Source organism: Paramisgurnus dabryanus, chromosome 9 (genome assembly GCF_030506205.2).
Source record: "Paramisgurnus dabryanus chromosome 9, PD_genome_1.1, whole genome shotgun sequence".
In the NCBI taxonomy this organism is placed as follows: Eukaryota; Metazoa; Chordata; class Actinopteri; order Cypriniformes; family Cobitidae; genus Paramisgurnus; species Paramisgurnus dabryanus.
Window position 1 is genome coordinate 1,324,656 of NC_133345.1, and position 27,049 is coordinate 1,351,704.

The window sequence follows — 27,049 nt, forward strand, 5'->3', positions numbered from 1 at the left end:
AACTAACTTGCGTGAAAAATCCAACCTAGACATTTCCATTGTTTTCCCATTTTGCTCTAAAAAATTAAATCGGACGCTGTGGTGCCTCCGCATGCCAGCACGAGCAGCTGACATGGCGGAGGCACCGACAGCCTAGTAATAAAAACACAACAAAACCAACAAACAAAGAAAAGGAAACACTTACCTTAAAACAGTAAAAACACAGAGGCCAGCTCTTCTTAAGCAATCTGGAAGTAAAAACCGAACAATTAGTACAAAAATAAAATAAAAAGCACAAAATATACCTCCTAGCAGATAAGGGGTTGATGCTATTGAGAAGCACAAACCAATAACCTGCAAGAGGCGATCGCAGCTCCACCTGCTGACCAGACACTTGATCTTAGCCAAAAGGCCGAGAAGCGATGGCAGAGCGCGAACGCAGTCCCCCACTATCAGAAATTTTGCAGTCGAGATTCCCACATTTGGGGAATTCGCAAAGGGTCAGCCCAACCGGAGTGCAATGGCTGAGCCTCGCCCTGGGTGAACCACCTTCATGATCATGGTGTCTCCCCTGCCAGGTAAGTATGAGCGACACCCTTTGAGGCCAGACGGCCGCATCTTCCTGTGACCGATCACATCGACGGCGCCCCCGGAGGCCGTCCGACTAACATTTCATTTACTGTGTGTGACCAGGTGGAAAGCGCACGAAGCCACGTCTGAGACCAAACATTCTTCGAGATCTACCCTGTTTTTATTCCGTTTCCAGCCCGGTTGAACCGTGTAGAGTGAAATATGTGAAACAATTTAAATCAAATGGATTTAAATTGCGCATTCAAATATATGGTTTCGTTATTACAAAGTAACTTTACGTGGAATAGAAACAAAAAAAATTGTACAGAGCAATCAAGAAACAACGAAAGCATAGCAATTTTAGAACGTGGATAAATAAAAACACAGGGCTCAATGACTTACCCGTTGTCGTTGTGAGTTAAACAAGTACAGCTATGCTTCCAGGTCTGTCGACGTTGCTGTGGTTTTTCGACAGCTGTAGTATGAAGGGTAGTGAAAAAAGTTTTCAGGTGTTTTTAACATTCCAATCGGTCTCGTTCGCTTTTGTTGCGCCTTCAGCTGTGTCGAGGATGTTTAATTCGTCCTCGTATCACCTCCGCAAACTTGTAAAGAAATTAATTAAATACATTACAAAAACATTTCTTTATCAGCGTGTTCATTTCCACGCAAGCTTTTCGTTAAACCAATAAAGCCAACGAAATCACAGCAATTTTAAAACACACGGATTAGAAAAAACACCGTCATTCACGCACAAAAGAAGCAAATTCTTTTTTTATACTTGACTTATTTATCCCCGAGATGGGGAGCGCACCATTCATGGAAACACTGCAATACCATGTTGATGCATGGAGTGGAAGGAGCAAGCTCCGCTTCCATTTCCGAAGGTCAAAAATACATTTAACATATAGTCCCCGGATAGGAGACGTATCAGACATTAAACTGATAAGAACAGATACTACACTTGATCTTAGCCAAAAGGCCGAGAAGCGATACCGGAATAGACGCAGCCAAAGGGGGAGCCGGCGAAGGCGCTGGCTTTTGGGGTGGAGGCTAGCGGGCATTTAACTCTATACGTTCTCATTGTATAACCCAGAGGTAGAACGTTGAGCTAGCAAATCAGAAGTTCATGTTTTAATGCAGGATCTGATCCACGCTCATGAGAGAGAGAGAGAGAGAGAGAGAGAGAGAGAGAGAGAGAGAGATAGAGAGAATTTAGAATTTTCAAAAAACCTTTATTACAAATTAAAACATTTTCATAACCTCAAATCAGAAAAAACAAAGAAAAAAATATATATATAGTAACGGAAATAACAAAAAAATAAGCCAACATAGGAGCAAAGAACAAATCATCTTCAATAACCAGACACAGAGCTCCTCCATAATACCAAATCAATTCAAAAGAAAGAAGATCATTCATTGCTTTAAAGTATCTAAAACCAATAAGGATTCTAGATTTAACTTATTTTAAAAACTGCTAATGTATCATGGCTTCCGGGTCTGTCAACGTTGCTGTGGTTTTTCGACAGCTGTAATATGAAGGGTAGAGTGAAAAAAAATATTTAAGTGTTTTGAACATCCCAATTTGTTCGTTTACTTAGTATTTTCTTAATGTTTTCGAGTTAAAAAATAATTCTTAAATCGAGATACATTTACTTAATAAGCAAAGTGGCTTAGAATTTAAGTCTTGTTTACTGAAATAAATTCTAAAATGTAATAGGTTAAGGCTTAAAACAAGTAAAAATATCTGCCAGTGGGGTAAGAAAAATAAACCTAAATTGAGTTTATTATTGAATTAAGTTGAAACTAGAATTAAGTTTATTTTTCTTACCCCGCTGGCAGATATTTTTTATTTGTTTTAAATATAAACCTGTTGATTTTTATAATTTATTTCAATTATTTTACAAAGTATGCGATCTGATTTTTTTAATCGCGGTGTTTCTTTTATTCCTCGTTTCTTTTCCGTGCATTTGCTTTATTTATTTATTTTTGCTTGTTGCATTTAAATGCACATTTGATTTGTTGCCACATTATTATGTGTTAATGTATTTTTTAACATGTTTATCAACAAAAAGTGCGTTATTATAATTAATTATATAGCTGTGAAATATATACAAGAATTCCCAGCAAAAACAAAACGTTTTTATAACAATTTTCTATTACAATACATAATATCTTAAGCCACTTTGCTTACCAAGTAAATGTATCTCCATTTAAGCATTGTCAGATATTCACTAGAAAACAAGACAAAAACAGTAAGTAAGATATTAATTTACTTTTTTCTTTCAAACATAAATTTACAGACGGCTGGAAATTTTTAATAAAATAACTAGACATACCTATTCGGGTCTGCTCCCGTTTGCTGTGATGACGGGGGACTTAGTCCAAAGCACATTTTGAGGAATACTTACACATTTTACTTCTTATTTCTTTGAAATTAATTATGCATACACTATGGATTAAAAATGTCCCGACTGCGAACCTGATAAAACCCAGGTAAAAAGCAAATACAAATAAACCATTTTGATTTAGCAAAAGTTTACAAATAAATGCACTCCTTGCACACAACAAGCACGTCTAGTTACCATTCATATTTTGCGTGATTTAAGTTTCGTCGCATACATTTTGGAAGGCACACGATAAAAACAAAATAAGGCTTTTAATGTATGCCGACCTCATTCTCCGTTGAGGGCTTATCAATCATAATAAACGCTGTTAACTCTTCTCATTGAATGGTCTAAATCCAATGCTGGTAAAGAAATCAAATGTGCATTTAAACGCAACAAGCAAGCCGTAAAGCAATGGATGCAGGCAAACAAACGAGGAATAGCACATACACCACGATTAGATCATCGGGTCGCATACTTTGGAATTAATAAGAAATAATTATTCAGTCTAAAGAAATAAGAAGTAAAATGTCTAAGTATTTCTCCAAATGTGCACACTCATTACAATAAACGGGAGCAGACACGAATAGTTATGTATGTCTCGTTATTTTATTTAAAATTGATAAGCTGTCTAACATATGATATATTTTGATAATACGAAATGCTAAAAAAATAATATAACACCAATCGACAATATCTGTTATTGTTATTTTTACAAGTAAATTCATGTGTAGGAGAAAACAAAGCAGCTGTCAGTCCATACTATATTGAGTGGCCATCGTAGTGGTGCAACCTGAACGATGTTTTCCCTACTTCCGGTCAAAGCCGCCATTTTGTGAAATAGGCATATAGGTGACGCTGGAGCACGCGGCCATTGTCTCTGTTCAACAAAACAAGTATATATATACACATACGCATATTTTTCCTCAATCAATCACCGAATACAAGGTGCAATTCGATGCCAACTGACCCTTCTCTCTGGTTTCATGTTTGTAAGGAAAATTAAGGGGGAAATTACGATAGCATTTCAGCCAAACATTCATTCGTGCCACGCTGCTTTTCTTTGAACGAAAAAAAACCCTCTGCTCCCCCTACACAATTTCTTCTCCTGTTATTTTATGCTTAAAACAAGCAAATAAATCTGACTACAGGGTAAGAAAAAATTCGTGAACTTTTCCCATAAACACTTAATTCAAGAAAAATTGTCCCACCCCACTGGCCATTTTTTATCCACAATACACATTCGATGTCTGCAGGCACCATTGTCTTTGTTCAACGCAAACAATTCTGTTGCGTTTTTCTTTGAACGAAGTGCTCCGCCTAGATAATTTGACCCATATTCACATGGGTTTGTTCTTTGAGAACAATCTATATAGCGCCTTCCACAATCGTTTTGGTGTTAGCTTTACGTAAAATAGAAACACAGAAAAGTACTGAGCGATGGAGAGACCACGAACGCGGAACGTATTATGGACCACGGACTGGCAAACAAACTGGCAACCACGCACTAAAGAAGCAAACTCTGATTTTAAACTCACCTTATTTGTCCCCGGAAAGCGCCAGAGTCGATGCACGGAGTGGACGGAACAAGCCTCGCTTCCATAGCCGAAGGTCAAAAATCCATTTAAACGTGTAGTCCCCGGTGTCCACTCGATCTTACCCAAAAAGCCGAGAAGCGATACCGCAATGGCATCCGGAGAAGGCGCTGGCTGTCGGGATGGAGGTTAGCGGGTCAGAGGTCCGGCACTGAAGGTCTGCGTTCATTATTCACCGTGTGCATTTCACTCTATATCCACTTTCTAATGTATAGCACTTGATAAGGATTAACAGTTTAAAAACAGAAATGCAAGACATCAGAAAATACAATTATTTTTTACTTTCATAACATGAGAGGTGTCATACAATAACAAATATGAGCTTTAAAATCACATTCCTAAGTTAAAAATATACATAAAAATAGATATATGGATCATTACACAAATCACTACTCAAAGGACCTATGTTAAATAACTGCTTCAATATTAATTAACAATAACATTTGGCCAAGGCAGTCCTTGTAAATAGACATATAAATAGACAAATAAAATCATGACATATATGCCGTAGAGCCTGAGATAGAGAAAAATAATAAGGAATTCTGCTTTTACTACCATCTCAGAAATATTGCCAGAATTAGAGGTTTTGTCTCAAGACAGGACTTAGAGAAACTTGTTCATGCTTTCATCACCAGCAGGGCCGATTATTGCAATGGTCAATGGATTTAAAAAGTACTGTTTCTTGTTTAAAAACCACTTCATGGCTACAATACATGACAGATATGCTAATCGAATATGAAACCGATTACTCGGATCAATAGGATCAGGTCATTTAGAAAAAACAAGGGTTCACTCAAAACAAGGTGCCTCAGCATTCAGTTATTATCAGCTTTCAGAAGAGATCAGATGTGCTTCAACAGTAGACACTTTTAAATCTAGATTAAAAACACATCAGTTTAACTTTGCATTTACTGAATGATTTAAAACAGTACGAATAAAACAGTACAAAAGAATAAAACAGTATGAACCTTACCTGTTTGTGATGATGAACATAGCAGTTTATCATCCCAGGAAACATTAGAACCATATGAAATGATATTTTGTCTCACTGTGTATTTTGGTGTTTTAACCTAACTATGAAGGAGTGACTGGAGTAGCATGAATGTCTAACGTTTTCCCTTAATTACTGGGCTGTACCGTTAAGGCATACATAATTTGATATAAGTTTTGAGTGTAAGTAATTGCATCTAAATGTGAAATGATTATGTTACTATGTGTACAGTGTTATTCAGTAAATGAGTTTAAGTGTTTGAATCTGTTTAAGATTTAAAGAGAACAATTCTTTGTCATGTGTAGTGTGTGTTAAACATCCCTTGTAAATGGTATGATCCATTTAGTTTGGCGGGAAGAGCTCCTCAAGGAAGGTATTATGAGGGTTAACAGGTGGATGATTAGGGGGGGTAGTGTGTGTGTCTGAGGTGAGACCACATGTAGAGGCTCAGGCCTCAAAACAAGGTTTTACCTGTTTGCTGCTCACAGCATGATGTGTTTTTTTATACAAATTGAAAATGGACTATGTAACAAGAATTTTTGAGTGTTTTTGGTGAGCACTATATGAACACGGCTGGTGAAAATAAACACCTTGGAATTGAAAAGACTGCCAAAGTTTTCTGCTCCCTTTATTACCTTTTCCGGGCCTCTCCAGCAATACACACGGTACGACACATGGTGGCAGCGGTGCTTCCAGGCCTTAAAGGAAAGTAAGCGGCGAGGAAGAGAAGTTTTTTTTGGCAGTCCCAGCTGTGCCTCGTTTAAGTGAAAGCGGCTGTGAGCAACTGGTGGCGGTCGGAAAATGCCACCAAAGAAACAAGATGGAGCTAAGAGCAAAGATTGCAGAGCAGCAGATCAGCCAGAGGAAGCAAGTTCATCTCCAGGTGTGGATGAAAGAACCCCAGGAAATGCTTCAGAGCAGATTGCTACAATGCTGCAAACTTTTCTACATAGTCAACAACAAAGAGAAGATCGCTTGGAAAAGGAAGCGCAACGTCATGAACATAAATATCGGACGCTTCAACACCAATTTGTACAACTACAATCTGAAATTCACCAAGAGCGACAGGAACGACTGGCGAAAGAAGCATCAGCGGTAAGCGATATGTCAGCGCCTTCATATGGAAACTCTGCTTTAACTGGTCGTTACAATCGGTTACAGACACAAAGTGACGGGGCTACATCAGCGGCTACGGATAGAGCCGCAATGACAACACAAGAAAATGAATCCACAAGTTTTAATAACCCAAGAATGTTACCATGGACAAATGATGAGGACATTGAACACTATTTAATGACTTTTGAGCGAATTGCTCACGCTTGCAGATGGCCACAGCGAGATTGGGTGTTACATCTCTTACCACTTTTAACCGGTAAAGCAAGGGCAGCTTATGTTGCCATGGACCCTGATAACTCGTTGGACTATGACTGTGTCAAGCAAGTAATACTGGAGAAGTTTGAAATTAACCCTGAAACATTCCGACAGCGGTTCAGAGCATACAACCAACCAGATGATGAAACGCCGCGAGAAATGTACGTAAGATTGAAAGATCTCTACGAAAAGTGGATGAACCCTTCGCAAAGATCCAAACAAGAGATTGGTGACCAAATAGTGCTTGAACAGTTTCTCAAGTTGTTGAATCCTGAAGTAAGAACATGGGTGAAGCAGAACGGCCCGACTTCATGTAAACAAGCAGCAGAAATGGCAGAGACGTTTATAGCTGCGAGGCGATCGTTACATCAACCGAGACGATGGCGAGGCACCAACTACAGCTCAACCGGTAAGTCTGGGGATGCTAAGGGTAGTGGTCTGATAAATTTCGATGCCGATAACCGAATGTTACAAACTAGTTTTAACCGGAGTAACGTTAACAGTATGCAAACAGGCAGCGTTGGTCAATACAGTAGAAAATCTGTAATTATATGTCATGGATGTGGCCAGTCTGGGCATAAAAAAGCAGATTGTCCTGCGCTAAATGTGACTAATACACGCCTAGCGTATGAGTTAAGATCATCTGTGAGACTAAACGAAATTGAACTGAACACTGACACTGTAATTGATGTGAAGATAGGAAGCACAACGTATAAAGCACTGGTCGATTCAGGTTCAAGTCAAACTTTAGTTAGATCAGAGTGTGTAGGAAAGTCAAATATGCTGAAGCATGATAAACTCAGAGTTTGTTGTATCCATGGAGATGAAAAAGAGTACCCTAAAACTGAAATGGTGATTGAAATCGAAGGCCAAGCATACAGTTTAACTGTTGGGGTAATTGACAAAGCACCGTATCCAGTGATATTAGGCAGAGATATACCTGTGTTGGTGGATTTGTTACAAAATGACAAAAATGTAGCGGACGCTATGGTGATAACAAGGGCACAATCTAAGGAAAATGAGGTTATTAAACAGTTTTTGCAGGATTTACCTCTTAATGTGATTTCTAAAGATAGAAAATCTAAGAGAGAGAAACGTTTTGCTAAAGTTGTGGGTACTGAAGTGGTTGAAGATATGCCAAAACCAAGCACAGATGATCTTGAGCTAATTCCACATGATATTGGGCAGTTGCAAAGGCAGGATGAAACTCTTAAACCATTGTTTGAGAAAGCCAAGGCTAATAACACAGCATCAACATTAATTTTGAAAGATCAACTAGTAGTCAAAAATGACAAATTGTACTTAGTAAGTGCTGAAGATGAAAGATTGGTAATACCCGAGTCAATGAGGTTAAAGGTGCTGCAGTTGGGTCATTCAGCACCGTGTGCAGGGCATCTGGGTCAGCAGAAAACGCTGTCCAGAATTGCTAGTAGGTTTTATTGGCCCAAGCTCTATTCTGATGTTGTCGAATTTTGTAAATCATGTCCAGAATGTCAGCTGGTTAGACCAGCTAAAAAGAGTGATAGAGCACCTCTTGTAAGCTTACCTATTATTGACATTCCATTCACACGAATTGCAATGGATATTGTAGGACCGTTGGAAAGCAGTAGAGCTGGTAATAGGTACATTTTGGTTGTTGCTGATTATGCCACTCGTTATCCAGAAGTTTTCCCTCTCAGAAACATCAAGACAAGGCAGGTAGTGAATGCATTAGTGCAACTCTTTTCACGAGTAGGGTTGCCTAAGGAAATAATCACAGATCAAGGCACTAACTTTACATCAAAGTTGATGAAACAAGTGTGCTCAATGTTGCGTATACATCCGATACAGACCACTCCTTACCACCCTCAGACTGACGGTATGGTAGAAAGATTCAACCAGACCCTTAAGTCAATGTTACGCAAGTTTGTGTCTGATACAGGTTCCGATTGGGATCAATGGCTGCCATATTTGATGTTCGCTTACCGTGAAGTGCCACAGTCATCAACAGGTTTCTCACCATTTGAGATGCTATATGGACGTCATGTCCGGGGACCGTTGGATGTGCTGAAAGAGGCTTGGGAAGGAGGTAATGCAGGTGAACAAACAAATATTCTGTCATATGTTCTGAAGATGAGAGAGAAATTGGAATCAATGACCGAGATGGTGAATGCTAACATGATAAAAGCACAACAGCAGCAGAAACACTGGTATGATCTGTCAAGTAGAGAGAGAACGCTCACTCCAGGTCAGAAAGTGTTATTGTTACTTCCTACTTCTGAAAGTTCACTTTTGGCTAAATGGCAAGGGCCATATGAAGTGCTTAGAAAGTTAAGTCCTACAAACTATGAGATTTCTGTACCCGATCGTAAGAAAAAGACTCAGGTTTTCCACATTAATCTGTTGAGGCCTTGGAATGAGAGAAAGGGCTCCTGGTCAGATCAGTTGTGGGCTAGAAAAGTTGAGGATGAAGAAGAATTGGAAGAACAATATTTTCCGGTGGATTTAAAGTTAACTTTCCCATTAACAGATCATTTGACACCTAAACAGCAGAAGGAGTTTCAGAAATTGGTTCCAGAGGGTCTGTTTTCTGACAAACCAGGCAAAACAACACTTTTACATCATAACATTCATCTGATTGAAACTGAGCCGATTAGACAAACTCACTGTAGAGTACCAGCACGCTTGATCCCAGCCTTAAAGGAGGAAGTTCAAATGATGCTGGAGTCTGATATCATCGAACCTTCAACCAGTGAGTGGTGTAGTCCGGTTGTACTAGTGCCAAAGAAAGACGGGACATTGAGATTCTGCGTTGATTTTTCCAAGCTGAATGCGGTATCTGCTTTTGATCCATATCCAATGCCGAGAGTCGACGAGTTAATCGAGCGACTGGGCAAAGCTAAGTATTTGACTACTTTAGATCTATGCAAAGGATATTGGCAAGTGCCATTAGCTGATTCTGCTAAGAACTTGACTGCTTTTCGTGTCCCTTCAGGACTATACCATTTCAAATATATGCCATTTGGTCTACACGGAGCTGCAGCTACCTTTCAACGTCTGGTGGATCAAGTGTTGCGAGGTTTGGACCGTTATGCTGCAGCATACATTGATGACATTGTCATTTTTAGTGAGTCCTGGGAACAACATCTGGAACATTTGGCTGATGTCTTTAAAAGAATTCAACTGGCAGGTCTGGTGGTGAATGCAAAGAAATGTCAAATTGCTAAACAACAAGTTTCTTTCTTGGGTTATGTTGCTGGTGGAGGATCAGTGAGACCCCAAGTGGACAAAATACAAGCAATCTGGTCAGCCGCACCACCCTCAACGAAGAAAAGTGTAAGATCCTTCCTGGGTTTGATAGGCTGGTATAGAAGGTTTATACCCAACTTTGCCAGCAGAGCTGCACCTTTGACTGACCTTACAAAGAAAAGCAGTCCTGCTAAAGTTAAGTGGACACCTGAATGTGAACAGGCTTTTCAAGATCTTAAGTCTTGTTTGTGCAAAGATCCGGTGTTGCAAAGCCCGGATTTCGATCTGCCTTTTGTGGTACAAGCTGATGCGTCCGAGCTAGGTCTGGGTGCAGTACTATTACAGGGGGAAGGAGAGAATCGTCGCCCTGTACAGTACATAAGTAGGAAATTGTTCCCTCGAGAGACTAAATATTCTACAATCGAGAAGGAGGCCCTAGCCATCAAATGGGCATTGGACACTTTGAAATACTATTTGATTGGTAAAGACTTTGTGCTTGAAACCGATCATAGAGCTTTGCAGTGGATTAAGAAAATGAGAGACACTAATGCCAGAATCACAAGATGGTATTTGTCCCTTCAACCTTTTAAATTTAAGATCCAGTACAGAGCAGGAGTGCTTAATGTGGTGGCTGATTTCTTATCACGTCACTCCTGAGGTAGTGACTGTTTAGAGGGAGGGGGGTGTGTGATGATGAACATAGCAGTTTATCATCCCAGGAAACATTAGAACCATATGAAATGATATTTTGTCTCACTGTGTATTTTGGTGTTTTAACCTAACTATGAAGGAGTGACTGGAGTAGCATGAATGTCTAACGTTTTCCCTTAATTACTGGGCTGTACCGTTAAGGCATACATAATTTGATATAAGTTTTGAGTGTAAGTAATTGCATCTAAATGTGAAATGATTATGTTACTATGTGTACAGTGTTATTCAGTAAATGAGTTTAAGTGTTTGAATCTGTTTAAGATTTAAAGAGAACAATTCTTTGTCATGTGTAGTGTGTGTTAAACATCCCTTGTAAATGGTATGATCCATTTAGTTTGGCGGGAAGAGCTCCTCAAGGAAGGTATTATGAGGGTTAACAGGTGGATGATTAGGGGGGGTAGTGTGTGTGTCTGAGGTGAGACCACATGTAGAGGCTCAGGCCTCAAAACAAGGTTTTACCTGTTTGCTGCTCACAGCATGATGTGTTTTTTTATACAAATTGAAAATGGACTATGTAACAAGAATTTTTGAGTGTTTTTGGTGAGCACTATATGAACACGGCTGGTGAAAATAAACACCTTGGAATTGAAAAGACTGCCAAAGTTTTCTGCTCCCTTTATTACCTTTTCCGGGCCTCTCCAGCAATACACACGGTACGACACTGTTATAAAGGGAATGAAGCTTACGGTATGGTGCTTACCTGCAGAAATAAATAAAGTACAATAAGAACACACAGAACTTCAATTTTCAAAATTATTTTAACATTAAATGATGATTATTTTACTGGTTTACCTGTTTGTGATTACCACAGGATCCCGTCACCTGGCTGCGGTCTTCATTTGGTGAACGGTTCTTCACTCATAATTGACCTATACAAGAAATAGAGAAGAATAATAAGCAATTCTGCTTTTACATGTAGATGTGTGCCCCAAGAACACAGACACACCGGCTCCAAAAAGTTTAAACAGTACACATTTCTGTTATTTTAATGTGGCAAATGTGTCAGCTTTAAAAGAAGCATACATTACCTTTTAAAGAGGAAATACCTTTTGCATGAAATACCTTTACTCCCAGCATAAGCAAGCAATTTTCAAAATGCTTTTAAAAGTAAATAGTGATTATTTTACTTGTTTACCTGTTTGTGATTACCATGGAATCCTGTCACCATCATTTTTAAGCTTGTAAAGCAAATAATGAAATATTGACTTAGTAGGAAAAAATATTTTGGAAGTATCGTGATAAATGATGAAGAAAATATTTTGCAAAGTGATGGTTAGCACACGGTTGATGGTACCTATTAAATTCCATCATATTTTTTTATTCCTACTATGGAAGTCAATGGTGACTATCTGCTGTGGGTTTACCATCATTCCTCAAAATACCTTCTTTTGTGTTACTCAGAAAAAAACTAATCCTCGTGTTGTTGTAAGCCTGTATGCATGAGTAAATGATGACAGAATTATCATCATAAATTGAAATATCCCTTTAAACTGTATTTCCCCCCTTAAACCTAAACTTATTTTCCTACAGCAAGTCATTTAGGTAATCAAGAAAATACTTTACCCGTTGTCTTTGTGAGTTAAACAAATACAGCTACGCTTCCAGGTCTGTCGACGTTGCTGTGGTTTTTCGACAGCTGTAGTATGAAGGGTAGCGAATGAATGAATACATTGCAAAAAATCATTTCTTACTTGTTATTTCGAACTGTTTTAACTATACAAATATCTAGAAAGTCTTAAAATAAGATGCATTTTTTGATGAGCAAAATGCCCTAAGAAAATAAACCTAGCCTTTAGGGAGAAAAAACTCAGAATTTGGGCTTAAAACAAGCAAATAAATCTGCCAAAGGGGTAAGAAACAAATCTAGATATAAACACTTAATTCAAGAAAAATTGTCGTAGCCCATTGGCAGATTTGTTGGCTTGTTTAATGTACATGCATGTACAATATTTCAATTTGTCTTGTATTTATTAGCATTTTGTATTGCCCAACGCTGTCTAGGTTGTTTAACTGTTGTCATTTTCTTATAAAAGCCTTTATAATTTATTAGTTTGGATGATTGCCATTCCCGAGAACCTCTTATATTGGAAGTAAAAGAATCATCTAAGCATTATTTTGTGCTCTTAGACATGTAGCCGTTTGATTGTGGTTCTATTTAATGGCTAGTCTATTCGTTTGGAATGGTCAAACGGCTATTAGATTTTCACTGACAGCCCAAATTAAGCCTTGTTTTAGCCTAGACACTTATTCGCTGTCTATTAAAAGTTATGTAGTCGTTGAATAGCCGCTTTTTTGATGACTAATGTATTCTTGGGCCGTGGTTAGACGTCTCTTGGATTTTACGTAAAACGACAAGCGAATCTATTTTTAACACAAAGGTCAGGGGAGAGCGCGAACGCAGTCCCCCACTATCAGAAATTTTGCAGTCGAGATTCCCACATTTGGGGAATTCGCAAAGGGTCAGCCCAACCGGAGTGCAATGGCTGAGCCTCGCCCTGGGTGAACCACCTTCATGATCATGGTGTCTCCCCTGCCAGGTAAGTATGAGCGACACCCTTTGAGGCCAGACGGCCGCATCTTCCTGTGACCGATCACATCGACGGCGCCCCCGGAGGCCGTCCGACTAACATTTCATTTACTGTGTGTGACCAGGTGGAAAGCGCACGAAGCCACGTCTGAGACCAAACATTCTTCGAGATCTACCCTGTTTTTATTCCGTTTCCAGCCCGGTTGAACCGTGTAGAGTGAAATATGTGAAACAATTTAAATCAAATGGATTTAAATTGCGCATTTAAATATATGGTTTCGTTATTACAAAGTAACTTTACGTGGAATAGAAACAAAGAAATGTACAGAGCAATCAAGAAACAACGAAAGCATAGCAATTTTAGAACGTGGATAAATAAAAACACAGGGCTCAATGACTTACCCGTTGTCGTTGTGAGTTAAACAAGTACAGCTATGCTTCCAGGTCTGTCGACGTTGCTGTGGTTTTTCGACAGCTGTAGTATGAAGGGTAGTGAAAAAAGTTTTCAGGTGTTTTTAACATTCCAATCGGTCTCGTTCGCTTTTGTTGCGCCTTCAGCTGTGTCGAGGATGTTTAATTCGTCCTCGTATCACCTCCGCAAACTTGTAAAGAAATTAATTAAATACATTACAAAAACATTTCTTTATCAGCGTGTTCATTTCCACGCAAGCTTTTCGTTAAACCAATAAAGCCAACGAAATCACAGCAATTTTAAAACACACGGATTAGAAAAAACACCGTCATTCACGCACAAAAGAAGCAAATTCTTTTTTTTATACTTGACTTATTTATCCCCGAGATGGGGAGCGCGCACCATTCATGGAAACACTGCAATACCATGTTGATACATGGAGTGGAAGGAGCAAGCTCCGCTTCCATTTCCGAAGGTCAAAAATCCATTTAACATATAGTCCCCGGATAGGAGACGTATCAGACATTAAACTGATAAGAACAGATACTACACTTGATCTTAGCCAAAAGGCCGAGAAGCGATACCGGAATAGACGCAGCCAAAGGGGGAGCCGGCGAAGGCGCTGGCTTTTGGGGTGGAGGCTAGCGGGCATTTAACTCTATACGTTCTCATTGTATAACCCAGAGGTAGAACGTTGAGCTAGCAAATCAGAAGTTCATGTTTTAATGCAGGATCTGATCCACGCTCATGAGAGAGAGAGAGAGAGAGAGAGATAGAGAGAATTTAGAATTTTCAAAAAACCTTTATTACAAATTAAAACATTTTCATAACCTCAAATCAGAAAAAACAAAGAAAAAAATATATATAGTAACGGAAATAACAAAAAAATAAGCCAACATAGGAGCAAAGAACAAATCATCTTCAATAACCAGACACAGAGCTCCTCCATAATACCAAATCAATTCAAAAGAAAGAAGATCATTCATTGCTTTAAAGTATCTAAAACCAATAAGGATTCTAGATTTAACTTATTTTAAAAACTGCTAATGTATCATGGCTTCCGGGTCTGTCAACGTTGCTGTGGTTTTTCGACAGCTGTAATATGAAGGGTAGAGTGAAAAAAAATATTTAAGTGTTTTGAACATCCCAATTTGTTCGTTTACTTAGTATTTTCTTAATGTTTTCGAGTTAAAAAATAATTCTTAAATCGAGATACATTTACTTAATAAGCAAAGTGGCTTAGAATTTAAGTCTTGTTTACTGAAATAAATTCTAAAATGTAATAGGTTAAGGCTTAAAACAAGTAAAAATATCTGCCAGTGGGGTAAGAAAAATAAACCTAAATTGAGTTTATTATTGAATTAAGTTGAAACTAGAATTAAGTTTATTTTTCTTACCCCGCTGGCAGATATTTTTTATTTGTTTTAAATATAAACCTGTTGATTTTTATAATTTATTTCAATTATTACAAAGTATGCGATCTGATTTTTTTAATCGCGGTGTTTCTTTTATTCCTCGTTTCTTTTCCGTGCATTTGCTTTATTTATTTATTTTTGCTTGTTGCATTTAAATGCACATTTGATTTGTTGCCACATTATTATGTGTTAATGTATTTTTTAACATGTTTATCAACAAAAAGTGCGTTATTATAATTAATTATATAGCTGTGAAATATATACAAGAATTCCCAGCAAAAACAAAACGTTTTTATAACAATTTTCTATTACAATACATAATATCTTAAGCCACTTTGCTTACCAAGTAAATGTATCTCCATTTAAGCATTGTCAGATATTCACTAGAAAACAAGACAAAAACAGTAAGTAAGATATTAATTTACTTTTTTCTTTCAAACATAAATTTACAGACGGCTGGAAATTTTTAATAAAATAACTAGCCATACCTATTCGGGTCTGCTCCCGTTTGCTGTGATGACGGGGGACTTAGTCCAAAGCACATTTTGAGGAATACTTACACATTTTACTTCTTATTTCTTTGAAATTAATTATGCATACACTATGGATTAAAAATGTCCCGACTGCGAACCTGATAAAACCCAGGTAAAAAGCAAATACAAATAAACCATTTTGATTTAGCAAAAGTTTACAAATAAATGCACTCCTTGCACACAACAAGCACGTCTAGTTACCATTCATATTTTGCGTGATTTAAGTTTCGTCGCATACATTTTGGAAGGCACACGATAAAAACAAAATAAGGCTTTTAATGTATGCCGACCTCATTCTCCGTTGAGGGCTTATCAATCATAATAAACGCTGTTAACTCTTCTCATTGAATGGTCTAAATCCAATGCTGGTAAAGAAATCAAATGTGCATTTAAACGCAACAAGCAAGCCGTAAAGCAATGGATGCAGGCAAACAAACGAGGAATAGCACATACACCACGATTAGATCATCGGGTCGCATACTTTGGAATTAATAAGAAATAATTATTCAGTCTAAAGAAATAAGAAGTAAAATGTCTAAGTATTTCTCCAAATGTGCACACTCATTACAATAAACGGGAGCAGACACGAATAGTTATGTATGTCTCGTTATTTTATTTAAAATTGATAAGCTGTCTAACATATGATATATTTTGATAATACGAAATGCTAAAAAAATAATATAACACCAATCGACAATATCTGTTATTGTTATTTTTACAAGTAAATTCATGTGTAGGAGAAAACAAAGCAGCTGTCAGTCCATACTATATTGAGTGGCCATCGTAGTGGTGCAACCTGAACGATGTTTTCCCTACTTCCGGTCAAAGCCGCCATTTTGTGAAATAGGCATATAGGTGACGCTGGAGCACGCGGCCATTGTCTCTGTTCAACAAAACAAGTATATATATACACATACGCATATTTTTCCTCAATCAATCACCGAATACAAGGTGCAATTCGATGCCAACTGACCCTTCTCTCTGGTTTCATGTTTGTAAGGAAAATTAAGGGGGAAATTACGATAGCATTTCAGCCAAACATTCATTCGTGCCACGCTGCTTTTCTTTGAACGAAAAAAAACCCTCTGCTCCCCCTACACAATTTCTTCTCCTGTTATTTTATGCTTAAAACAAGCAAATAAATCTGACTACAGGGTAAGAAAAAATTCGTGAACTTTTCCCATAAACACTTAATTCAAGAAAAATTGTCCCACCCCACTGGCCATTTTTTATCCACAATACACATTCGATGTCTGCAGGCACCATTGTCTTTGTTCAACGCAAACAATTCTGTTGCGTTTTTCTTTGAACGAAGTGCTCCGCCTAGATAATTTGACCCATATTCACATGGGTTTGTTTCTCGTTTTTTTTCTTTGAGAACAATCTATATAGCGCCTTCCACAATCGTTTTGGTGTTAGCTTTACGTAAAATAGAAACACAGAAAAGTACTGAGCGATGGAGAGACCACGAACGCGGAACGTATTATGGACCACGGATTGGCAAACAAACTGGCAACCACGCACTAAAGAAGCAAACTCTGATTTTAAACTCACCTTATTTGTCCCCGGAAAGCGCCAGAGTCGATGCACGGAGTGGACGGAACAAGCCTCGCTTCCATAGCCGAAGGTCAAAAATCCATTTAAACGTGTAGTCCCCGGTGTCCACTCGATCTTACCCAAAAAGCCGAGAAGCGATACCGCAATGGCATCCGGAGAAGGCGCTGGCTGTCGGGATGGAGGTTAGCGGGTCAGAGGTCCGGCACTGAAGGTCTGCGTTCATTATTCACCGTGTGCATTTCACTCTATATCCACTTTCTAATGTATAGCACTTGATAAGGATTAACAGTTTAAAAACAGAAATGCAAGACATCAGAAAATACATTTATTTTTTACTTTCATAACATGAGAGGTGTCATACAATAACAAATATGAGCTTTAAAATCACATTCCTAAGTTAAAAATATACATAAAAATAGATATATGGATCATTACACAAATCACTACTCAAAGGACCTATGTTAAATAACTGCTTCAATATTAATTAACAATAACATTTGGCCAAGGCAGTCCTTGTAAATAGACATATAAATAGACAAATAAAATCATGACATATATGCCGTAGAGCCTGAGATAGAGAAAAATAATAAGGAATTCTGCTTTTACTACCATCTCAGAAATATTGCCAGAATTAGAGGTTTTGTCTCAAGACAGGACTTAGAGAAACTTGTTCATGCTTTCATCACCAGCAGGGCCGATTATTGCAATGGTCAATGGATTTAAAAAGTACTGTTTCTTGTTTAAAAACCACTTCATGGCTACAATACATGACAGATATGCTAATCGAATATGAAACCGATTACTCGGATCAATAGGATCAGGTCATTTAGAAAAAACAAGGGTTCACTCAAAACAAGGTGCCTCAGCATTCAGTTATTATCAGCTTTCAGAAGAGATCAGATGTGCTTCAACAGTAGACACTTTTAAATCTAGATTAAAAACACATCAGTTTAACTTTGCATTTACTGAATGATTTAAAACAGTACGAATAAAACAGTACAAAAGAATAAAACAGTATGAACCTTACCTGTTATAAAGGGAATGAAGCTTACGGTATGGTGCTTACCTGCAGAAATAAATAAAGTACAATAAGAACACACAGAACTTCAATTTTCAAAATTATTTTAACATTAAATGATGATTATTTTACTGGTTTACCTGTTTGTGATTACCACAGGATCCCGTCACCTGGCTGCGGTCTTCATTTGGTGAACGGTTCTTCACTCATAATTGACCTATACAAGAAATAGAGAAGAATAATAAGCAATTCTGCTTTTACATGTAGATGTGTGCCCCAAGAACACAGACACACCGGCTCCAAAAAGTTTAAACAGTACACATTTCTGTTATTTTAATGTGGCAAATGTGTCAGCTTTAAAAGAAGCATACATTACCTTTTAAAGAGGAAATACCTTTTGCATGAAATACCTTTACTCCCAGCATAAGCAAGCAATTTTCAAAATGCTTTTAAAAGTAAATAGTGATTATTTTACTTGTTTACCTGTTTGTGATTACCATGGAATCCTGTCACCATCATTTTTAAGCTTGTAAAGCAAATAATGAAATATTGACTTAGTAGGAAAAAATATTTTGGAAGTATTGTGATAAATGATGAAGAAAATATTTTGCAAAGTGATGGTTAGCACACGGTTGATGGTACCTATTAAATTCCATCATATTTTTTTATTCCTACTATGGAAGTCAATGGTGACTATCTGCTGTGGGTTTACCATCATTCCTCAAAATACCTTCTTTTGTGTTACTCAGAAAAAAACTAATCCTCGTGTTGTTGTAAGCCTGTATGCATGAGTAAATGATGACAGAATTATCATCATAAATTGAAATATCCCTTTAAACTGTATTTCCCCCCCTTAAACCTAAACTTATTTTCTTACAGCAAGTCATTTAGGTAATCAAGAAAATACTTTACCCGTTGTCTTTGTGAGTTAAACAAATACAGCTACGCTTCCAGGTCTGTCGACGTTGCTGTGGTTTTTCGACAGCTGTAGTATGAAGGGTAGCGAATGAATGAATACATTGCAAAAAATCATTTCTTACTTGTTATTTCGAACTGTTTTAACTATACAAATATCTAGAAAGTCTTAAAATAAGATGCATTTTTTGATGAGCAAAATGCCCTAAGAAAATAAACCTAGCCTTTAGGGAGAAAAAACTCAAAATTTAAGCGAATTTGGGCTTAAAACAAGCAAATAAATCTGCCAAAGGGGTAAGAAACAAATCTAGATATAAACACTTAATTCAAGAAAAATTGTCGTAGCCCATTGGCAGATTTGTTGGCTTGTTTAATGTACATGCATGTACAATATTTCAATTTGTCTTGTATTTATTGGCATTTTGTATTGCCCAACGCTGTCTAGGTTGTTTAACTGTTGTCATTTTCTTATAAAAGCCTTTATAATTTATTAGTTTGGATGATTGCCATTCCCGAGAACCTCTTATATTGGAAGTAAAAGAATCATCTAAGCATTATTTTGTGCTCTTAGACATGTAGCCGTTTGATTGTGGTTCTATTTAATGGCTAGTCTATTCGTTTGGAATGGTCAAACGGCTATTAGATTTTCACTGACAGCCCAAATTAAGCCTTGTTTTAGCCTAGACACTTATTCGCTGTCTATTAAAAGTTATGTAGTCGTTGAATAGCCGCTTTTTTGATGACTAATGTATTCTTGGGCCGTGGTTAGACGTCTCTTGGATTTTACGTAAAACGACAAGCGAATCTATTTTTAACACAAAGGTCAGGGGAGAGCGCGAACGCAGTCCCCCACTATCAGAAATTTTGCAGTCGAGATTCCCACATTTGGGGAATTCGCAAAGGGTCAGCCCAACCGGAGTGCAATGGCTGAGCCTCGCCCTGGGTGAACCACCTTCATGATCATGGTGTCTCCCCTGCCAGGTAAGTATGAGCGACACCCTTTGAGGCCAGACGGCCGCATCTTCCTGTGACCGATCACATCGACGGCGCCCCCGGAGGCCGTCCGACTAACATTTCATTTACTGTGTGTGACCAGGTGGAAAGCGCACGAAGCCACGTCTGAGACCAAACATTCTTCGAGATCTACCCTGTTTTTATTCCGTTTCCAGCCCGGTTGAACCGTGTAGAGTGAAATATGTAAAACAAACTTAAATCAAATGGATTTAAATTGCGCATTCAAATATATGGTTTCGTTATTACAAAGTAACTTTACGTGGAATAGAAACAAAGAAATGTACAGAGCAATCAAGAAACAACGAAAGCATAGCAATTTTAGAACGTGGATAAATAAAAACACAGGGCTCAATGACTTACCCGTTGTCGTTGTGAGTTAAACAAGTACAGCTATGCTTCCAGGTCTGTCGACGTTGCTGTGGTTTTTCGACAGCTGTAGTATGAAGGGTAGTGAAAAAAGTTTTCAGGTGTTTTTAACATTCCAATCGGTCTCGTTCGCTTTTGTTGCGCCTTCAGCTGTGTCGAGGATGTTTAATTCGTCCTCGTATCACCTCCGCAAACTTGTAAAGAAATTAATTAAATACATTACAAAAACATTTCTTTATCAGCGTGTTCATTTCCACGCAAGCTTTTCGTTAAACCAATAAAGCCAACGAAATCACAGCAATTTTAAAACACACGGATTAGAAAAAACACCGTCATTCACGCACAAAAGAAGCAAATTCTTTTTTTTATACTTGACTTATTTATCCCCGAGATGGGGAGCGCACCATTCATGGAAACACTGCAATACCATGTTGATGCATGGAGTGGAAGGAGCAAGCTCCGCTTCCATTTCCGAAGGTCAAAAATCCATTTAACATATAGTCCCCGGATAGGAGACGTATCAGACATTAAACTGATAAGAACAGATACTACACTTGATCTTAGCCAAAAGGCCGAGAAGCGATACCGGAATAGACGCAGCCAAAGGGGGAGCCGGCGAAGGCGCTGGCTTTTGGGGTGGAGGCTAGCGGGCATTTAACTCTATACGTTCTCATTGTATAACCCAGAGGTAGAACGTTGAGCTAGCAAATCAGAAGTTCATGTTTTAATGCAGGATCTGATCCACGCTCATGAGAGAGAGAGAGAGAGAGAGAGAGAGATAGAGAGAATTTAGAATTTTCAAAAAACCTTTATTACAAATTAAAACATTTTCATAACCTCAAATCAGAAAAAACAAAGAAAAAAATATATATAGTAACGGAAATAACAAAAAAATAAGCCAACATAGGAGCAAAGAACAAATCATCTTCAATAACCAGACACAGAGCTCCTCCATAATACCAAATCAATTCAAAAGAAAGAAGATCATTCATTGCTTTAAAGTATCTAAAACCAATAAGGATTCTAGATTTAACTTATTTTAAAAACTGCTAATGTATCATGGCTTCCGGGTCTGTCAACGTTGCTGTGGTTTTTCGACAGCTGTAATATGAAGGGTAGAGTGAAAAAAAATATTTAAGTGTTTTGAACATCCCAATTTGTTCGTTTACTTAGTATTTTCTTAATGTTTTCGAGTTAAAAAATAATTCTTAAATCGAGATACATTTACTTAATAAGCAAAGTGGCTTAGAATTTAAGTCTTGTTTACTGAAATAAATTCTAAAATGTAATAGGTTAAGGCTTAAAACAAGTAAAAATATCTGCCAGTGGGGTAAGAAAAATAAACCTAAATTGAGTTTATTATTGAATTAAGTTGAAACTAGAATTAAGTTTATTTTTCTTACCCCGCTGGCATATATTTTTTTTTTGTTTTAAATATAAACCTGTTGATTTTTATAATTTATTTCAATTATTACAAAGTATGCGATCTGATTTTTTTAATCGCGGTGTTTCTTTTATTCCTCGTTTCTTTTCCGTGCATTTGCTTTATTTATTTATTTTTGCTTGTTGCATTTAAATGCACATTTGATTTGTTGCCACATTATTATGTGTTAATGTATTTTTTAACATGTTTATCAACAAAAAGTGCGTTATTATAATTAATTATATAGCTGTGAAATATATACAAGAATTCCCAGCAAAAACAAAACGTTTTTATAACAATTTTCTATTACAATACATAATATCTTAAGCCACTTTGCTTACCAAGTAAATGTATCTCCATTTAAGCATTGTCAGATATTCACTAGAAAACAAGACAAAAACAGTAAGTAAGATATTAATTTACTTTTTTCTTTCAAACATAAATTTACAGACGGCTGGAAATTTTTAATAAAATAACTAGCCATACCTATTCGGGTCTGCTCCCGTTTGCTGTGATGACGGGGGACTTAGTCCAAAGCACATTTTGAGGAATACTTACACATTTTACTTCTTATTTCTTTGAAATTAATTATGCATACACTATGGATTAAAAATGTCCCGACTGCGAACCTGATAAAACCCAGGTAAAAAGCAAATACAAATAAACCATTTTGATTTAGCAAAAGTTTACAAATAAATGCACTCCTTGCACACAACAAGCACGTCTAGTTACCATTCATATTTTGCGTGATTTAAGTTTCGTCGCATACATTTTGGAAGGCACACGATAAAAACAAAATAAGGCTTTTAATGTATGCCGACCTCATTCTCCGTTGAGGGCTTATCAATCATAATAAACGCTGTTAACTCTTCTCATTGAATGGTCTAAATCCAATGCTGGTAAAGAAATCAAATGTGCATTTAAACGCAACAAGCAAGCCGTAAAGCAATGGATGCAGGCAAACAAACGAGGAATAGCACATACACCACGATTAGATCATCGGGTCGCATACTTTGGAATTAATAAGAAATAATTATTCAGTCTAAAGAAATAAGAAGTAAAATGTCTAAGTATTTCTCCAAATGTGCACACTCATTACAATAAACGGGAGCAGACACGAATAGTTATGTATGTCTCGTTATTTTATTTAAAATTGATAAGCTGTCTAACATATGATATATTTTGATAATACGAAATGCTAAAAAAATAATATAACACCAATCGACAATATCTGTTATTGTTATTTTTACAAGTAAATTCATGTGTAGGAGAAAACAAAGCAGCTGTCAGTCCATACTATATTGAGTGGCCATCGTAGTGGTGCAACCTGAACGATGTTTTTGTCACAGGTAGGGGTGGACCCAGATGTAACTAAGGTCACGCCCCTTTCTCCACCTCGAGGAGATTCCCAAAGCCACCCCAATGACCAGACACACAAGGTAAGCATAAAATTAAAATATACTTTATTAAATTACTTAAAAATATTAAATAGGGAAGGGGAAACGGGGGACTTAAAATAATGGCCACTCTAGGCTCTCCTCCACCACCAACTGTATCTTCACACAGTCCACTCTCCTCATGTTCATTCTCGTTTTCCTTTCTCTCCACAGGCGGCCACTAAGACACAAAGACACTGTTACTTGGACTTCGAGTATTTCTCACCGGCTCTGCTGTTTACAGCTTTCTGGGTAGAAATCACGTTCACGGTCTGTTCTTCAATTATTCACTCTCGTTCTTCTCTCTCTCCACAGGTGGCCGCTAGGACACAAAGACACCGTTACTGAGACTTCGAGTATTTCTCACCGGCTCTGCTGTTTACAGCTTTCTGGGTAGGTATGGTTTTCCTCCGTAGGTCAGCAGAGGGGCGAAGGTCACACACCACCTCACCGGGTCGAGCGCTGCCCTATCTCCACTGCCCGTAGGCCGATCGAATCCTGGACAGGGGCGCCCCTTTGTAGAGACCGCGGGGGCGGCGGACCCTTTCGCCTCTGACTCTGCGACAAAACAGACACAGGTAAGTTTACACCACGAATATTTCCAATGTTCTACTCACAGTCACTGACAGCTCTTGGTCTGCGTTCCTTCGTACTCCGAAACAGCACACTATTTATAGTGACAGTGGTTTCTGTAGTCGTGGGCCTCTCCGTCCTCTGCCCAGTGGAAGAAAATGGATGATGCGGGGCTTCGTCTACAAGACACACAGCAACCCACGGCAATACACAGCACCACTCCAAACGTGAAAAAGATTTATTACACAGTCTCACTCACCACACTATAAGTGCACCACAACAAGGGAAGCGCCCGGTGTCCTCCACTGCGCTTGGGCTACGATAAGGCGATGGGAAATACGACCACAATAAGTCTCGTTGCGGTGGCTGTTTGGAGTTGGACTTCTCACGGCTCGCCCACCACACTCTTATCGGGGTAGGGCCGCCCTCCTTCTCCTGGAGGTTTCCAATAGTTATACAAGTTAACTTTTGCCAGTTACTCCACACAAAAAAAGGTATACTCACGGCGAATAGCCTTTGTTTACGTTGTACCAGAAGGTCAATTTTCTTCCTGCTTTACTCCTTCAGTATTGATTAGAACAAGTTCCTTTCGACCCATAGGATTTTCCTGTTTACTCCAGCAGCTCCACAATCAAGACTGCAACGAGAGAGAGAGAGAGAACCACAGACAGCCACCACGTCCAAAAACGAGCACAGCTCCGTTTCCCAGCACACACTAAGCACTCTAACTGTGTTCTAACTGTGCTTTATATACTCCTCTCTGTACTATAATCATCCAATTGCCCGGCGATCTCTTCAACTAGGCACAGCTGTGCCCAATCGGCTGATTACAGCCTCCGTGAATCTGCCGGATGTCCGGTGTTTCCGTTTTCCGGTCTGGACGGAAACATCCGGGCGGAACCAAAACTTCCTCAACTTTTGGTTCCGCCCTGAAAGATCGTCACCCCGTGACATCCTCCCCCGCCAATGCATTCCAGTCCCTGGAATGCCTTTGAGTAGTCCACTCACCGTAACGGGAAGGGGGTCGGCCTCGATTCTCCCGTTGGGAGCGCCTCACAGGGGAGTCAGGTTCGGCGGGCTCGGGCACAACCTCAGGTTGTCCTTGGGCGGCCGGGGGTTCGGCTGGCGCTGGTACCGGCTCTGCTTGTCTCTGGGCGGCCGGGGGTTCAACTGGCTCAGGTGCTAGCTCTGGCTCTCCTGGGGCGGCCGGGGGTGGTGCTGCCACGGGTAGGCCTGGTACCACAGCCCATCCTTCCATCCAGGGGGCCGTCGGTGCCGGTTCTGCCACTACCTCCTTCGCGACCTCGGGATAATTTGGGCAGGGGCGAATCATGTTTCGGTGCACCACACGTTCCGGGCCGGCCTTTCCTTCCGGCCGGATGGTATACACCGGCTGTCCCGGCCTCTGTTGCCTGCAGACTACGTACGGGATGGGCTCCCAACGGTCACTCAGCTTTCCTTTGCCTTGCCGCCGATTGTCTCGTACCAAGACTCTCTCTCCTGGCAACAAGGGGGCGTCCCGGGCCGTCCGGTCGTACAGCCGCTTGTTCTTTTCCCCTGTAGCCCGTATCTTCTGGGATACCTGCTCGTAAGCAAAGTGTAGTCGTTGGTGGTGGCGCCCCGCCCATTCCGTCACGCTCCCTTCCTCTTGGCCAGCGGCCACTCCCAAGACCAGGTCCGTGGGCATCCGCACATGTCTGCCGAACATCAGATAAGTGGGGGCATACCCCGTCGTACTATGAACGCTGTTATTATAAGCTTGCAAAAGATTCGGTAGAGCACTCACCCAATCGCTCTGCTTCCGTTGGTCCAGGGTCCCTAGGAGCCCCAACAGGGTCTGATTAAACCTCTCACAACAGCCATTTCCTTGAGGGTGATACGACGTCGTATGGGTCTTCGTGCACCCATACAGCTGGCATAATTCTCGGATCACCTTTGATTCGAAATTTGCCCCTTGGTCTGAGTGCAGGAACTCTGGACATCCGAACGTTTGGAAGACGTGCCGCCATAGAGCCGTTGCGGTGGTGTTTGCCGTCTGATCAAGGGTGGGAACTGCCCATGCGTATTTTGTAAACAGGTCGGTGATTACTAAGATGTTCGGATAGCGGTCCTGTGGCCGGCCCAGTGTCAGGAAATCCATCGCCATGATGTGGAGGGGGGCTTTGGCATGTATGGGCACCATCGGCGCTCGAGCCTCTCGTCGAGATTTAAACAACATACACCTGGGGCAAGCTTGGACCAAGCTGCGTACTGACGCTTCCAGCCCCGGCCAGTAGAAGAACCTGCGCAGCAGCGATACTGTCCGTTCCTGTCCCTGGTGCCCCAGCTGATCATGGTAGGCGGACACCAAGGCTGCTGCTTGATCGGCGGGCACCACGATCTGGCGCACCTCTTCGTCCAGTTTTGGGTCACTAACCTTCCGGCAAAGCACCCCTTCCTGTAGTTCCAACTTGTCCCACTGTCCCAGCAGTCTTTTTCCCGTCTCTGTTTGGGTCAGCCTCTCAGACGATGTCGGCCGTCGGCCCTGCTCCACCCACATCTTTACCTGACACACATCTTGATCCTGGGCCTGCCTCGCTTTCCACCGACAGGGGTCCCAGCCCCAATTCTCCGGTACCGCCTCCTGCTGGCCTCCGGGGGCCTCCACGGCCCCTATCAGATAGCCCTCCCTCTGGCTTTCTTCTTCTTTGCCTCCCCGGCAACCGGGGTGGTCCGCCTCTGGCAATCGGGACAAGGCGTCCGCATTCGTGTGTTCTCGCCCAGGCCGATACTGCAGTCGATACTCGAAATTGGCAAGTTGTGCCACCCAGCGCTGCTCCACAGCTCCCAACTTCGCTGTCTGTAAATGTACCAAAGGATTATTGTCTGTAATCACCGTTACCTTAGCACCCCAGAGGTAGTCCTTAAACTTCTCGCTCAGGGCCCACTTCAGGGCCAGCAGTTCCAGTTTAAATGAGCTGTAGTTGGCATCGTTCTTCTCAGCTGGGTGGAGGCTTCGGCTTGCATAAGCAATCACCCGTTCTGTTCCCGC

The 27,049-nt window shown here is 39.8% G+C and overlaps 6 non-coding genes across 6 annotated transcripts; all 6 read right to left on the reverse strand.

Annotated features, from left to right (window-relative positions):
* Nucleotides 1-400: 400 nt before the first annotated feature.
* Nucleotides 401-565, reverse strand: LOC135753430 (U1 spliceosomal RNA). Its single transcript, XR_010533618.1, has one exon. It is a non-coding gene; the product is annotated as a U1 spliceosomal RNA (small nuclear RNA).
* Nucleotides 566-1,349: 784 nt separating this feature from the next.
* On the reverse strand, nt 1,350-1,540 carry LOC135753434 (U2 spliceosomal RNA). The gene has a single exon (XR_010533622.1). It is a non-coding gene; the product is annotated as a U2 spliceosomal RNA (small nuclear RNA).
* Nucleotides 1,541-13,209: 11,669 nt separating this feature from the next.
* LOC135753514 (U1 spliceosomal RNA) lies at nt 13,210-13,374 on the reverse strand. Its single transcript, XR_010533686.1, has one exon. It is a non-coding gene; the product is annotated as a U1 spliceosomal RNA (small nuclear RNA).
* A 785-nt stretch (nt 13,375-14,159) lies between these two features.
* On the reverse strand, nt 14,160-14,350 carry LOC135753480 (U2 spliceosomal RNA). Its single transcript, XR_010533666.1, has one exon. It is a non-coding gene; the product is annotated as a U2 spliceosomal RNA (small nuclear RNA).
* A 5,680-nt stretch (nt 14,351-20,030) lies between these two features.
* On the reverse strand, nt 20,031-20,195 carry LOC135753526 (U1 spliceosomal RNA). Its single transcript, XR_010533697.1, has one exon. It is a non-coding gene; the product is annotated as a U1 spliceosomal RNA (small nuclear RNA).
* A 784-nt stretch (nt 20,196-20,979) lies between these two features.
* Nucleotides 20,980-21,170, reverse strand: LOC135753438 (U2 spliceosomal RNA). Its single transcript, XR_010533626.1, has one exon. It is a non-coding gene; the product is annotated as a U2 spliceosomal RNA (small nuclear RNA).
* Between the last annotated feature and the right edge of the window lie 5,879 nt (nt 21,171-27,049).